This window comes from Aethalodelphis obliquidens, unplaced genomic scaffold (assembly GCF_003676395.1).
Source record: "Aethalodelphis obliquidens isolate GAN/ISIS:26980383/991018 unplaced genomic scaffold, ASM367639v1 scaffold62, whole genome shotgun sequence".
Classification (NCBI taxonomy): domain Eukaryota; kingdom Metazoa; phylum Chordata; class Mammalia; order Artiodactyla; family Delphinidae; genus Aethalodelphis; species Aethalodelphis obliquidens.
In genome coordinates this window covers 1,392,222-1,405,723 of record NW_020838006.1, presented here as the reverse complement: position 1 = coordinate 1,405,723, position 13,502 = coordinate 1,392,222, and the positions used below count along the sequence as shown (strand labels likewise).

Genomic DNA, 13,502 nt, shown 5'->3' with positions numbered 1-13,502 from the left:
AGGAGCTGCTATCTGTCAGCAAATGGGCTTCTTATTTCTGAACACCTGGATCAGACAGACAAATCCACCCAGTCACACACCTCTCCTGGATCAGAGAGAGGAAGAGAGTAGAGAGACGCCAGGAGTGCATCCTGAACTCCCTATGCCTGGAAAGAACCCTCAGAAGTGGAGAAGTGTTAATCCCCCAAATGACCTCTGCTTCACTATCAGCCCCAGACCCACATCCTGTGTCCCAGTCGCCCTTGCTGCTTGGTGCCCCCAGTGGTGGGAGAATTCTGGGAGCCCACCCTGGACAGCTCCTCTTCCCGCCTCTTATATCCCTCACTGGTCCTAGGGGTCCCCAGGCCATCATCAGCTCTGCCAGCCCCACTCCCCTCAATTGTAGAACTAACTTACCAGGTCTTAGACGTGATTGGTCAGAATTAACATTCGTCACACAAAGCTCTCAGGAATCACATTCCTCCCCTGGCTCCCATTAGCATCAGACAGACATCAACTGAGCAAACCAGAAATTTCATGGAGGGGTAAAACTGGCAGAGGTGATGCTCCAGCAAGTGCCTTTTTTTTTTTTTTTTTTTTTTTTGGGTCGGGGGGTCTCTGGTTCGTGGGCCTCTCACTGTTGTGGCCTCTCCCGTTGCGGAGCACAGGCTCCAGACGCGCAGGCTCAGCGACCATGTCTCACGGGCCCAGCCGCTCCGCGGCATGTGGGATCTTCCCAGACCGGGGCACGAACCCGTGTCCCCTGCATCGGCAGGTGGACTCTCAACCACTGCGCCACCAGGGAAGCCCCAGCAAGTGCCTTTTATCTTACAGGTGCCTAATAAATATTACATTTTCATAATTTGGCTTTTTAAATCAGAAATTATCTTTCATTCTCTTGCATAGTACATTTTAGAAGACCCACCTAATGCAGTGCCCTGCACAAGGTAGCCACTAAATAATGTTTGAGAAGGAATATTAAAAACCTTGTATGTGAAGGCTTAGAAATGACTGCATCTCATCTTGGAAAATTCAGTCTTCAATAAAGTAAAACAAGAATAGGCAATTTGGAAACTAGGCTTTTACCATGGACTTCCCGTGATCACGTTTGTATCAATGTCACTGAACCATTGCAAGAGGGTAAATAACTGTAACTTTGCACAAGGGCCTTGTCTGAGTCTCCATCTCCTTTTTTTATGAATCGAGGAACCTATAATTGCTTTTAGCTCAAAGACTCTGAGATAACAACAGTAGATATTTTCTGACCAGTTAATTGAACAATGAAAGCATCCAATAATCCAATGATGGGGAAACCCTCTTTCGTTTGGAATGATATATTTTCATGTATTAAATATCAAATCTCATATAACTACATCACTTTGCTGTACACCTGACACTAACACAACATTGTAAACCAACTATACTCCAATATAAAATAAAAGTTTAAACAAATAGCAAGTCTCTTCCCCTATTTCTAGACATGGCCATTGGTGTCTGGGTCATCATGTCCTTTATCTGTAACTTTGCTTTTCACTTTGGAACCAGAGTATAAGTAACATGTAAAACTACAGTCATAATTAGGTAAGACATTTGGGGGAACCAGGAATTTAAATGTAAATACAAAACACACAGGAAACAATCCACAGAGGCAGCAATAAACATAACAAATGAGCACGTAAGGAAAACCAGTATCATGTGGGTGATGACCAGCAAGATTCACCTCGATGTATCTCCAGAGAAAAGAGAAGGACCACTTGTGGTAAGGAAATGGAAATTTCACTGGGTGATTTATATCTTTATAATGGTGCTCATGTCTCTTAGGAATATAATACAAGCTTGGAAATTAAGGCCTAAGTGAACACAAATTACTTCTTCTCACTTCTCCCTCAGTGTACAGGCTGTCAGCCCTGTGCTCTGTGGGCACGGTTGTGTTACATGTCACTGGTCACCACTCTACTGCCTAAATCAATGCCTTTCTGGCTCCTGATCTGAGCTGCCCTGTATTTCACTCCAAATATCCCAGGAAGCTCCTCGGTCTTGATTCCCTCCTCATCCTCTGACTGCCCCCTTACCAACCGTATTTTTCACTCTTCTTTTCCTCCCCATCTTCAAGCAACCTGTTCTCCATGTGTCCTTTCTTCAGAGAGCTCACAAAACATCCTCATCTCGGGGAAACAGCATCCCTGTCAATCACCAGAGAGATCCAGCAGAGCATTAGGTATCAACAGGTAGCATCTCTTTTAATGATCATGACACCTCCCTGCAGAGCCATTACAAGCCCCATGTTATACACAAGGAAACCAGGGTTCTGACAGTCTGGATAACAAGCCTAAAGCCACCACCCTGGTAGTGGCAGAATCAGAGCCTGAACTCAGGCCTGCCTGACTCATTTCACGATCATACACCTATGCATATCAATTATCAGTGAACTCAATGCTCTACAGCACAATAGTCATTTGTGTTGCTCGCACACCTGTGGTGCACACAGAGCTGGGTGGCTGTGATGTGCTCCTGGCACTGTCATCCAAGCGGATCAGCTGGGCTCACTCTGGGCACTGGCCACTGGCTGGGACTCCGGGGCCTCACCAGAGGTTAATTGGGCTTCCTCACAGCATGGAGGCCGGATTCCAAGAGCAAAGAGCCTAATGGAAGCAGGCAGTAGCACAGGGCATTTTTATGACTTAATCACAGTGTCATTCCTGCTGTGCTGTTGGTCGAGGCAAACACAAAGTCCCGCCCAGGTTCAAAAGGAGGCTGCATAGACACCACCTGTCAATGAGGAAGAAAGTAGCAAGGTACTAGATAGAAAAACCTGTAGAGCAGGAGGAAACCCTGTTGCAGCCATCGGTGGAAGAAACAAGCTGCCGCATCATGAGTCCTCTCAAAAGCCCACCTGTGAAGATGACTTTCAAACTTTTATCTCCAAGCCCTGACATCTCTGTTGAAGCCAGTTTCACAGTTCTGATTGTCTATTAGAATTTTTCAAAACCCAGATTCACAAAGCTCTTCGTTAAAACCAAGGCTTACTGATTCTTCAAGATTTACCTGAGCAGCTCTGTTCTTCCTCATCCAGTGCTGACCAGCTCACGTGCAGCTTTGACTCCTTGGTTCCCAGGTCCCGACAGGTGCCTGCTCAGACCTATTCCTCCTACTCATCAAATATAATAGTTTATTCATTCATTCAAGAACATGTATTGAGTACCTACTATGTAATTGGCCCTGCCTTTGTTATTGTTAATTAGTGATGGAGATTCAATAGTACACACGCACACACACACAAATATGTGTGGGAAAAAAAATATATAAATATACATACTGTCTTTGCTGTCAAGTAATTTAGAGGCTTATGCAAAACGAATAGACAAGTCGACAAATCACAATTGTTATAGGTATTAGATTCCAAGTAAACTCGGATGCTGAGGTTGCAAAGAAAAGGCACACTAACCTAGATTTGGGTGAGGGAAAGGAGAAGGAATTGAGTTCTGAGCCGAGTTTGAAGGAATAGTAGGAGTTGTGGTCCATCTGAGCTCACACATTACAAACAGAAATCAAAACAAAATGAAATATATGCCGTTCAGCTCAGGATGACTTTGAGTTGATCGCTGAGAGACAGTCTCTGAAACACTGAATGATACCCAAAGCTGAACCTCTGACTCTATTGAATGTGTCCAACCTGTAGAAGGTAAGTTAATTTAATTGAGATGAACCAGCATCACTGAGCACCATCATGTTGGAAAGTCAGTGAAGGGAGATTTTTAAAAATTTTTCCCAGAAATTTGAAGAGCTTTTTTCAGTGTTGGGGAAAGACGTCTCTCATGGCCTGTATGCTTGAGCTTTGCCAGCTTCCTCTGACACCCATTCCTCACCATGTCTGTCGCATGCCCTGCTTTGCATGTGTCACAGCAGATGACACGTCTGGACACCGTTGCGTACTGTCTTAATGTAAGTCTGTGGTAGGATGTGGAAAGCAGAGGGTGCAAGAGGGGGCTGGGGGCTTTCTCCCTTTCCTCTTGCCCCTACCCCTAGCCATCGGCTGGGGCAGCACCCACCCCCGCCCCCCACCATGTAGCCCGATTCTGGGATTAGGTAACACACCCTCCCCTGTGGACCTGCAGCCCTGGGGTGCACCCGCCTCCTGCTCTGGCTAGTTTCAGCATCCCCTGGCTGCCACCCCATAGCTGACACCTTCTATCACAACCCCTTATATCTGAAAGACTGGGGTGGTGTCAGCTTTCCTGACTGGACCCTGACCGATGAACCGAGCTAGCTCGTTTCAAAAACTTATTTTTAATTGTGGCACAATGCACATAACACAAAAGTGACCATCTTAATCATATTTAAGTATGTAGTTCAGTGACACTGAGTACATTCATGTGGTTATACAACCCTTACCCCATCCATCTCCAGAACTCTTCTCATTTGTAAAACTGAAACTCTATCCTCACTAAACACTGACCCCTCATTTCCTCTCCCCCAGCCCCTGCAGCCACCACTCTACTCTCTGTATGAATCTGACTACTCTGGGTACCTCATGTAAGGGGAACCATACAGTACTTGTCCTTTTGTGACTGGTTTATTTCACTTAACATAATGTCCTCAAGACTCATCCATGTTGTAGCATGTAGCTCATTTTAATACCAGAGCAGTTGGCTTTCAGTGGCAGAAATCATTGACTCAACCTTGTCTTCTAATCCTATGCTGAGTAATAAGTAGGATTTCTGGCACTAAGCCTACTGATCCTCTATGTTTCCATTACAAGTTTAAGTAAGAGACTTGCCAGGGTCCAGCAATTGAGGCCCCAGGAGGATTTCAGCATAAGACGGCTCTTCTTCCTATCCCATGTCGGCCACTCTGTGACCTTGGACAAATCAGCCTGGTCTCTCTCTGATCTCAGTTTTGTCACCATTACTCTTTGAATCATAAACCCTGCCTTGCACAGCTAGAAGAATTACATTTTTCCTGCATATTTACTTTTATTCCATATTCTTAGTTTTAAATATTTGATGCTTCATATCTTGCTAGCTTGTTTATATAGTTAAAACTTCATATGCTTTTGTTGACACAGTATCAATAAAAAGAACTGAAAATGTGCACATTTCTTTCCCTGGCGGCAAAGTTCAGAGAGGTGATTAATTAAGAGTAGAAGCTTCTGATGTCTGACAATATAATTTCAAATCCTAACTCCACCATCAGTAAATGTGTGACTTTGGAAAGTTACCTAAATTATTAAATTTCTCTGGGCCTCAATTTCCCCATCTGTAATATGGGTATAATAATAGTTCCTATACCTTTGGGTTGTCGTGGGGATTAAATGACAAAATTACCTCAAGCTTTTACTTATCACATTTATAAATATACATTAGGGATTATTAGACTCCATTTTAATTGCAAATTTAAAATCTTAATGGATCCAGCCTTGAAAGATCCCTTGAAACTTTTCATCCCATAGAGAGGATTCTAGTGTGGGTATATTAGGACACACTGATAAAGGATACTTCTGCCCCAATTTGCAGCCCTCACCTGCCTTTCCCAAACTCCAGGGTGCATGTAATATCAAGTTAGGTCACCTGTCTGTGTGGGTTGGACCAGCTGCAGGGGCCTGATCTGCCCTCGATATGCTTGAATGGTGGGACTCCATGGTGCTATACTTTTTGTGTAGTCAGAAGTCTAGATTTTGACTAAAACCCAAAACAGGGCCAACCATGGTCTTCTTACAAGGGCAAAACTTTTGCTCAACCACAGTCCAAAACTCTCAGGAGTGTATAGTGAGACTTAGCCATTCATTTCTTCTTTGAGAGAGAGAACAAAATATCTACCTCATGCGTTCATCCATTCACTCCACAAGACTTTCTGAGGCCTGTCCAGGAACTAAATAAAGATACCAGAGATACAGAAATGCAAAACACAGCTCTAGCCTTCCAGGAGCTCGGGAGACTGATATCCAGCCCAAGGTGCTGGGGGAACCCAGGGGTCAGGGAGGAGGTGATGGCAGGGCTGAATCTGGAAGACTGAAGAGGCCTTAACAAGGAAGAATAAAAGGGAGGGAGTATAATTTTTCAAGGTAGAGGGAACAACGGGACAGGGCGTGGAGGTTGAGAGTGACAGGGCACATTGCAGGCACCCACGCATGTACAGGAGAAATGAGAGGGGGATGACAAAGGTTGGCTGCATCCAGACCATGAAGGCACTTCCATGTCATGTAAGGGGTCCAGACATTACACTACGCATGCCGGGGCTAGGGGGGATGTGGTGGTGTTTTAAGTTGCAACTAAGAAGAGGTAGGAAATTCTATGACAACTCTATGGAGAAGATAAGACTAGGAGGCAGGGAAACCAACTAAGATACCATAGCAGTAACGGAAGCAAGAAATAAGATTTTTAATAAGTCAAGTGGCCACAGAAAGGAAGAGAAAGCATTGGATTCTAAATTAGAATTAGCAAGTATGATCAACAGTACTGGGTGAGTCATTAGATGTACTTGTTTGCTTCTAAGTTAAGAGTTCTAGGACTTCCCTGGTGGCCCAGTGGGTAAGGCTCTGAGCTCCTAATGCAGAGGCCCCAGGTTCAATCCCTGGTCAGGGAACTAGATCCCGCACGCATGCTGCAACTAAAAGATCCCGCATGCTGCAACTAAGACCCGGGGCAGCCTAAATAAATAAATAAATATTAAAAAAAATAAATGAAGAGTTCCAAGGTCACTGAGCAAACTATAAATATCCTTGGGCCACGTGTGAGGACACCAAGCAAGGTTTCCAAAGCTGGTTAAAGTAAGAGCAAAATCTATGGGCCATGCAGTTATCAGATTTCTACAAAAGCTGACCTACTGTACCATCAGCTATGCATTGGAATATCAGAGGTCACCAAATTTATTGTTGAGGAGAAAAAAGGAAAAATCCATACCTTCAACATGTGGCACACTTTTGCTTCTATGTTTATAGTGTTACTCATTCTGAAGTTTCCTTTGAGTCCTTTGCCATGAAACTAAGTATATGCTTTTCTGTGTCAAATCTCAAACCTCCAAAGACTCTATTTTCCACTGTCCTTAAGCAACTCTTCACTTAACCATGTTCAAACAATGAGAATCCACTGGTTCTATTCTTAAGTATTACCAAATGCGAATGTTCCCTAACCTCCTTGAATAACCCACACCAGTTCTTAAAACCTTTCACATGATGCAAACTGTGCTCACAGCTGTGTTAACTCACTCCCATGACCAGGTGAGTCTCCCCTCTCGCGTTATGTGGAGTGCACTGCAGAATAGCTCTTGTACCAAATGTGTAGACTTGCATTGGACCAGATTGTATGAATGGAAATGACTTTTCCCTCAGAGGTCAAAGCAAGGCGAACTACACTAAATATAATTTGCTAAAATATTACACTCCCCAGGTTCCAAAGCTAATCATTCACTTTTCACAAATAAAAGAATTTTGGTTCGCAGTGGGAGAAGTAATGACCCTGAACACCAATTCCAGAACAAGAGGCTTATCTTCAGCATTCTCTGGCCTCACAGTTTGTATATATAATTAGAATAAGGCAACCGTTTTGGATTATATGATTGAAAGACACTACTACAGGACACAATTATCATATGTTTTAATTTGCCAGGTCTAAGAAGGTCTTAGTGAGTGGATGACTGGCCCTTTCCATGGTCAAGCACTAGCCACATTTTGAGAAGGTATTTGGCAAGTTGGGCCGTAGGTATCAGGTGGCCAGGATCCAGAGTTGGAACCCAGTGAAACAACAAAGGAGATCAGGAGTGAAAGGTGGAGTCAATTCAGGGCTGAAACCAGAAAGGAATATTAGCTATCAGTTTCAGTAGAGATGTTTTTGGGCTGCAAGTAACAAAAAACGAACTCAAACTGTTTTAACAACGAAGGGCATTTATTGGTCCTTGGAACTAGAATGTCTGGAAATAATATAGTTTCTGGCACAGATTGAACTGGGCTCTGCTTTATTTCACGACCATTCTCTTGGACGCATCTTTATCTGTTGTATCATCTTAGCCCTCATGCTGGCTCCACAATTATTAGACTCACCCTCCCAGGAACTAATCACCACGGCCAACAAAGTATGATAATCTGATCGATGTAAGCCAATCACATCCTGCCCTGGATCTGGGGTGGGGGTCCATCCCACTCAACCACACGCCTGCCACAACAGAAAAGGGATGGGATGGATGCTGGAGAGGAGTCAGTGGTCACTGAGAGCAGGAGGGTGAAGCCAGGGAGGAGGGAAGCAAAAGAACCTGAAGGCACAGCAGCCACGGCACTGGCATCAGACTCAACCCACTAAACACCAGAGGCCCTCGTCCTAGAGCAAAGCCAGCAGGGAATGGTAGGTTGATTGCATCCTTCCAGCTGTAACAGGTGCCTAAAAATAACTCCTGAGGGAGGATTGCAGCTAAGACCTACATTCACTACAGTCACTTCCAGATTTTAATTATTACAAAAGGAACAGAAAAGAACAATGACAACTATAATGCCAGAAAGCTCACAGCAGTAAATCATTGCTCTAGAATAAGAAAAGAGGCATTCATCCTTGCAAGCATCTAGTGTACTATTTAGAAAATACTTTGTCTGCTCTTCGGACAAAGTAGAACTCTGAAATGCTAAACATTTCATTAAATAAAACAGCTTGTTTCCTAAGAACTGCACTGTGAGCACTGACAGGATGTTCCAGGACTGATCCTTCGATAGGAACATGAAGTGTACATGGTAGTGTCCTATAGGGAAGGGTCAGCGTCACCACCACCAGGAAAGTGCATTTTACAGTATATCAAGATCTGAGTACAGAGTAGTGAGCAGCGTTCCCTGTGCTATACAGTAGGTCCTTGTTGATTGTCTATTTTATATATAGCAGTGTGTACATGTCGATCCCCAAATCCCAATCCAGTCCTCCCCCCAACCCTTCCCCCCACATCCTCTGTAACCACAAGTTGGTTTTCCAAGTCCATGAGTCTGTTTCTTTTTTATAAATAAGTTCATTTGTATCATTTGTTTTAGATTCCACGTATAAGCGATAACTGAATCACTTTGCTGTACACCTGAAACTAACACAACATTGTTAATCATCTATACTTCAGTATAAAATAAAAAGATCTGAGTACAAATACCATTTGTTTTGTTTTTGTTTGTATCAAGGAAGTCCATCTAAGAATAAGTCAATTAGTATTTAAAAACCTTGCAGAGGGCTTCCCTGGTGGCGCAGTGGTTGAGAGTCCGCCTGCTGATGCAGGGGACGTGGGTTCGTGCCCCGGTCCGGGAGGATCCCACATGCCGCGGAGCGGCTGGGCCCATGAGCCATGGCCGCTGAGCCTGCACGTCCGGAGCCTGTGCTCCGCAGTGGGAGAGGCCACAGCAGTGAGAGGCCCGCGTGCCACAAAAAAAAAAAAAAAAAAGTAAAAAAAAAGTAAAAACCTTGCAGAGTACTTGGTAAGTAGTAGGTACTCAGTAAATGTTCATTGAATTAAAGCATTTACTGAGCACCTCATAAGCACTGTGACAGGCACTGGTGGTCATTTAGCAGACCCTGTATGTACTCCTGGGCACCCACCATTCCTGAGTACAGGGATGGCTTTTGCTTGGATTACAAGCATCTGAGACTGTGCTCAAGGGAGGCGCTTGGTCTGCACATGGGGAGGCTGGAAGTGCTGGGCGGTCACTGTCCCTGCCAGCAGCTCTCCACCAATGATGTATGGGGACGGGGGCAGAAGTGCCCCAGCTTCTTTGCCTCCCAGGTGGGGCAGCTCTGAGGTGTGTCCTATGCTGCCTCACATATGTGTTGAGTTGGCCTGAGACCAGTTGCCTGCAGCACTAACCTGCTCATTAATATACATGGGCTTCCTTGCCTTCATTTTCTCATTTTCCTGCTCTCCTGCCAACGCTTCCTGGGATAACCTACTAAATAAGCCCTTTTTGTTTGTGACTTTGTGTCATGATCACCTTCTGGAGGAACACAGCATATGACGTAGCCCTTCTAACAGCCATTTTTTCTGTCTTCCTGAAAATGAGAACCCTAATATTTGGGGGCGGGGCAGTAAGCCTAGCCCCAGGAGATGGACTGTTACTGGGATACACCAAACATCACAATTTCATTTTCAGCTTTTCCAACCAATCTTGCAACCGCAAGGGTATGACCACCTTAGCCAGTGAGATATAAGCATAAAGCGGGTGGAAATCTTCTGAAGAAGCTCCTGTTCTCCTGATAAAACATTATAGATGCAACCGCCCTCTTCCTGCCTCGAAAGTATTGATAACTGTGGTACCATTTGACATTTTCTGCAACAAAGAGCTTCATGGAAAAGAATGTGCTGCCCCAGCACCCCTGCCCACCCACCACCAGAAAGAGCAATGGCCTATCCCACAAGAGGGGAAGGGAGAGCCCTATTTACGTCAACTTCATTCCATTTTCTGTTACATGCAGCCCAAAGCAGTCCTAACCAATACAAATACCTAGCATTGTGTTATGAGTTGAAAGAGATCAACAAGGAACAACCCATGACTACTGTTTCACTGAGGAGTGAAAACTAAGTTATAAGATAATTAGAACCAATTTTATTAACTCTAAGATAATGTGTGTGATGCAATAGTTTGTTCAAGCACAGGCTGAACAACTAGTTGGCACAGACTTGAGTGCTGTGAAGTGTTTGAGGCTAGAGGGGTCTTTAGATCCCTTCCAGCTGCAAGTTTCTATCATCCTTTTACTGCAGGGCAGGAACAAATCAGAGTAGTATTCCTGGAAGTGCTCAGGGAAAAAGAGGAGAAAGTAATGGGCATTGAGTGTTGGACAGGCTGTGAAGAAAGTGAAATAAAGAGCATGGCAACCAGAGCAAGGGGTTGGAAATACACGCTGCAGAAATGCTGGCCACAACTCGGGAGTCTCATTGTTGAAAACCCTGAACTTGGACCCTCCACTGCACACGTGTGCCTGCACACACACACGCACACACACACATAGAAAATGACGGGGCAGCAGAGGCAGGTGTAGATGTCTTAGCCATCTCAGAGGAGCATGTTTCCCCTGGAATGTCTGCTCTAACTGGATACAGCTGATCTTGCTTTAAGGTCTCCTAGGAATCTCAAAGTCAGCTCAATGGATAATGACAAAAGTGTGAGCTTCTGTTCCACCACTTTCTGCTGATGTGACGGGGATGTCCTCAGGTGTGACATTCAGTGCCAAGTGAAAAGAGAGTGGGAGAGATGGAGGCTGGACCCCGAGGGAAGCCTGGCATTACAGCACCTGTAAATCATTAGCCATTCCTAATCAAAACCCTGTGAACTGGCAGGCACCTCCTGCTGCTGGGCTGGGGTCACAGCGGGGACCATGGACTTGGTGGTGAGCCTGGACCCCCTGATGGTCAGTGACCTGAGGTCCAAGAATGGGAATGTGGAGAAGGGGAAATGGGGCCAGCCAGCGCCCATGGGCACTGCTGAGTCTCTCTCACCACTGCTGCCTCCCTGATGGCTTTTACCGTGCAGTAAAAATTCAGTCAGAACCCTTTCATCAAACAGCTAAAAATTCAACCAAAAGACAGATATTCATACATAGATATAAGTAAATGTTCATTCAATATTATTCATGAACAGAAAAACATGTTCCCTATTATGAACAATTAAAACAGGAAAAGGTTACATGAGTTATAGTGTAGCCATCAAATTATGTTGTTTTTAAAACTATTTAATGATATGGGGGAAAGATTATCACATACAATTAAACGGAAGAGCTTGTGTGAGAGGGGTGTGTGTGTGTGTGTGTGTGTGTGTGTGTGTGCGTGCCAGTGATGCAACTTTTATAAAATTATTTTCATACACATGCAGAAAAATGGCTAGAAGGAAATATACCACAACCCAAGTGGGGGGTTATGGGTGATTTTTATTCTTTCTATATTTCTCTCCAAGTGATTATATAGTAATAATTTTAAATTGTCTAGTGTGATTCATACACTCATTTACATAGGCTTTTTTGTTTGTTTGCTGATGTGTGTGCATGTGTTCTGCCTTATTATAGAAGATATCTACAATTTAAATTCCTGCCAAAAAATCCTCTTTATAAAAATTTATTTATTTATTTATTACTGATGTATAGGTGCCGCACAATACCATACAAGTTACAGGTACACAACATGGGAATCCACAGTTCCCAAAGGTGACACTCCATCCACAGCCATTGCAAAGTATTGGTTCTATTCCCCATGCTGCAGGACACATCCCTGCAGCCCGTTCTATACCTAAGAGTTTGTACCTCCCAGTCCCCACGCCCATTTGCCCCTTCTCCATTCCCTTGCCCCATTGGTAACCACTAGTCTGTTCTTTATATCTGTGAGTCTGCTTCTTTTTTGTTAAAAAATATCCTCTTTTTAAAAAATATTATGCCAACGCACTTATTAAAGACATGAGGGGACATTTTTATTTTATTTTTTTAACATCTTTATTGGAGTATAATTGCTTTACAATGTTGTGTTAGTTTCTGCTGTATAACAAAGTGAATCAGTTATATGTACACATATATCCCCATACGCCCTCCCTCTTGCGTCAAGGGGACATTTTTAATCTCAGTGAGATAGAGGAACTGTTAGGAGACCACAGCTGGTCCCCTGGTCTCACCTTCAGTGATGCGATCAATAAAAGGGGCCAGGACAGTCCCCTCCGGAGTGAATGGTTAGCCATGCTGCTCAGAGCCACAGACTCGGGTCGGAAGCCCTGCCCTCCATCCTCCCCTGCCCTCCCCCTCATACGCAAGGATGAGGGGACCACACTCTGGACCCTTACCAACTGAGGACCCTCACCTGCTCTCGGGGTCACATCTCCAGGGAGGAAAGGATGGTGCGATACTTCTGGCCACTCTCTCTCACACTTGCTCTCTCCTGATGTCCCCAGATTCCACCTTGTTTCACCAGAAAATAATTCTGGCTGATTTTCTCAGTCTGACGTCCACTATGCTCGTGGCTATGATAAAGCAGAGACGTGGAACAGACAGACATCCTGGAAGGATGCCCCTCGTTGTACAAACTGGGAGATGCTGTCTGTGGACCCTGACATATGGAGGGTGCCCAGAAGTGGGGAGGAGAGAACAGGGACCCACCACGTGGTCAAGCAGAGAAGCTTCTCAGCATCAGTCAGGCCCTGGCCTCCACCCACCGCCCCCCCCCCCCCCACCCCCCATGATGCAAACGTGCCAGGTACGTGTGGGGAGGCGTATGGAATCGCGATGGGCTTAGACCAGCCTCCCCTGTAGGAGTGTGATTCCTGTACATCTTGTTGATCTGGGAATACAATATGCTATATGTTTTACTTCTATGCCAGTGAGACCCTCATCCAATTTCAGAGCCTCTGCAAGACACCCACTCAGTCTCTCAGGGGGTGACTTGGAATAACACACACTTGGCACAAGTGGCTAAATCATTTACATCCTCTTACCAGCAGGTTCCAGTCACGGCAACCTGATCAATCTCCTGGCCATCTACATAAATCCCCAAAATGACCCGGATAATCCGATTAGCTGCAGTGCAGCCCAGTCCCAATTTAC

General features: G+C 44.8%; 1 non-coding gene across 1 annotated transcript; it reads left to right on the top strand.

Annotated features, from left to right (window-relative positions):
- The first annotated feature begins 6,488 nt into the window (after nt 1-6,488).
- Nucleotides 6,489-6,561, top strand: TRNAR-CCU (transfer RNA arginine (anticodon CCU)). The gene has a single exon. It is a non-coding gene; the product is annotated as a tRNA-Arg (tRNA).
- The last annotated feature ends 6,941 nt before the right edge of the window (nt 6,562-13,502 follow it).